Source organism: Penaeus monodon, chromosome 43, assembly GCF_015228065.2.
Source record: "Penaeus monodon isolate SGIC_2016 chromosome 43, NSTDA_Pmon_1, whole genome shotgun sequence".
NCBI lineage: Eukaryota > Metazoa > Arthropoda > Malacostraca > Decapoda > Penaeidae > Penaeus > Penaeus monodon.
The window spans coordinates 4,515,158-4,517,907 of NC_051428.1; the positions used below are offsets into that span (position 1 = coordinate 4,515,158).

At 35.1% G+C, this 2,750-nt stretch overlaps 1 protein-coding gene across 1 annotated transcript in view; it reads left to right on the plus strand.

Annotated features, from left to right (window-relative positions):
• LOC119568239 (CDP-diacylglycerol--inositol 3-phosphatidyltransferase-like) overlaps nucleotides 1-2,019 on the plus strand; it is an 11,580-nt gene extending 9,561 nt beyond the window's left edge. The window contains exon 4 of the mRNA XM_037916693.1: nucleotides 1-2,019. This exon is cut by the window's left edge and continues 1,487 nt beyond it. The gene's annotated coding sequence lies outside the window, so the exon portion shown is untranslated.
• The last annotated feature ends 731 nt before the right edge of the window (nucleotides 2,020-2,750 follow it).

Consider the following 2,750-nt stretch of genomic DNA (forward strand, 5'->3'; position numbering starts at 1 on the left):
ACTTTGTAGACCCAACCCCTCTGTACCCTTTTCAGTACAATACTGTCCATACGATTCTAAACTGCCCTATGACTTTTGACGTGTAGTACATTTAATCACTAACTCATCCCCCCTCTTTTACCCTTTGTCCCTGCTATACCTTCCCATAGTGGTACATGACCTTTGATGTCTGGCATATTTATATTGCTTTTTAACCATGAATCATTGTTGTCCTAAGAATTAGTAGACTGCCAGCCCCTTGGAAGAGTTGACATGATTAAGAGATGATGGTGGTGGTGATCATGATTGGGATTATCGGGAGGATTATAAGACATTGTATAAGATTCATATGCTTGAATTTGCTGTTACAATAGAGAACAGAATAAAACACTGCTCTTTTAGCTGTCATCTGCCGTGAATGATCCTGATGCATTGCAGTTGCTCTCTTGCATCATTCGGCACCGTTCACCCCAGGCAGAAAATGAAGTCAGCCGATTAATTTGTGCTTGTGTTACGTGATTTCATAATGCACTTATTTTACTCAAATTATGTGTGATCCATATGTACATGAAATCAGGAAGTTGCCTCCACTCTGTAGCTAAGTCAGATCATGAAAATTAAAGGTTTGCGGGGTGAGATATTATGAGATACAAATAACATCTCTTTGCCAGGTATTTATATTATTCTGGTTTGAAAGTTGAAGAGAAGTATGGAAGGTTAAATTAGATTTTTCCAAGATGTAGAAAAAACTCACTCTCACTCTCAGTCTCACTCTCACTCACGACTTCTCACTTTCTCACTCATAAACCATTTATATACAATTATCTCAAATATAAAACATTACTGCATTGAAATAAATGAACACCATTCCATTCTAGTCCCATACCATTGGTATGTTCATTCTACAGCATCTGTGAATTTATTTTGCCCGTAGTTCTATATTGCATGAGATATTCCATAACTGCATATCTAATTTTACTTTATCTGAAAAAAAAGATACCTAAAACTAGAGATTCATTCCCCTCCCCCCTACCCCCATGGCATCTTAACCCTGTGATAGTGAGAGACTGTTTTGTGTTGGTAATCGTCCTGTTTTAGTGTTAATTGGTACTAACAATCAATGGCATGTGTTAGAAATAAGTAAACGAGCTTACCTTTAGTCATTGATATGTTGTGTTACTGTTTGCGGGTGATTTTTTTTATCTGTGGATGCTGGTCTTTGGATACAAGTAATGTTATTGACGTAGGCCTGTGTGGGCCACTGCATCTTCTCATTATATTATTGCATAACATGCCAAAAGGCCCACTCTCAGATAAGATTTTGACTCGTTTTTCTTTGGGCGTTTTGCCGTACATTAGCCTCTAGTCGCTAAGCCTCTTTATCAAACATAGTGCCAAAGATTAGACCAGTTTCAATTACTATTAGACTATTGTTGGTTGATGTTATTTGTGTCTTTGTTAAATTTGATTAATTTTTGAAGGAAATTCCTCTATGTTTGAAATGAATTTTTGGTTGCACAATGCATATTCATTTCTGATTTTAATGGATAATTTTTGGATGAACTGTAAGTGAGATTTTGACGCTGCTGGTATTTATTTAATTTTTTTCCCCAAATATTCCATATTCCAAATGCAAGAGTGATGTCTGGATATTTTCTGCATTAAGAAACAGTACTTACTTGGTTTAATGTTCACGCTGCAGATAACATATCATGAATATTTTAAGTAATTAACCCATGACCAAAAGTAATGGAAGCACGAACAAAAAAAATTTTTTTTTTTAGGTTTTCCAATTATGTGTTCAAGGGATTCCTTGTATCGTCTCAACTCGTATTCATTCCGCAGAATGCCTGTGTTCTTTAAGTGCATTGCCTTAGGTGAAGTATTATATGCATTGATCAGTGATTAAGAAGAGAATCTGCAGATCCAGTGCATTTCTCTGTTTAACTACTGATGTTATGTACCTTCAAAAGTAAGAATCATACTTGTACCAGGACTGTAAACCCTGCTGAATAAATGTAGATGAAAACTGAGCTTTTATTTTGTGTTTTTATTTTTGTTTCTGGCTAGATCAGATAACAAACAAGAGGTTACACTTATATTTAGCATGTGTGTGTATGTGTGTATGTATATTATGTCATTTATTATTCATATACATTGTATGTTTTTTGTGTACAAGCATAATAGATTTGAAAACTGCATGGAGTGAGAGTGAAAGAGTGTGAGTGAGTGTGAGTGTAAGTGTAAGTGTGACTATTAGTATGAGTATTAATATGAGTATAAGTTTAAGTTTGAGTTATGTTTGAGTGTAAGTTTGAATGTGAATTTGTGTGTTAGTTTGAGAGAGAGTTAGAGAGAAAGAGTTAGAGAGAGAGAGTTATAGAGAGAGACAGAGACAGAGACAGAGAGTGATAGTGAGAAAGAAAGAGACTGGAATGAACACAAAGAAATAATGATTTACCGATCCACACAAACCGCAGCACCAGAACGCCCATCCCATTCACTGAATTTACAACAGACATTCGACACGAAAAGTACATCCCAACATGGAAAGCCCATTCAACATAGATACATCCATACATTATACCCAAAATGAAAAATGAAATGAAGAATATATATCCAGCACAACTATATTCAGTATGAAATATGAATCCTAAAAAATAGGACCCTATATAAAGAAGAGATATACACCCATTATTAAGAAGATTTAGGACACCCAAGATGAAGAGATTTAGCTAATATGAAAATACATTTAGCATGAAAAATACATC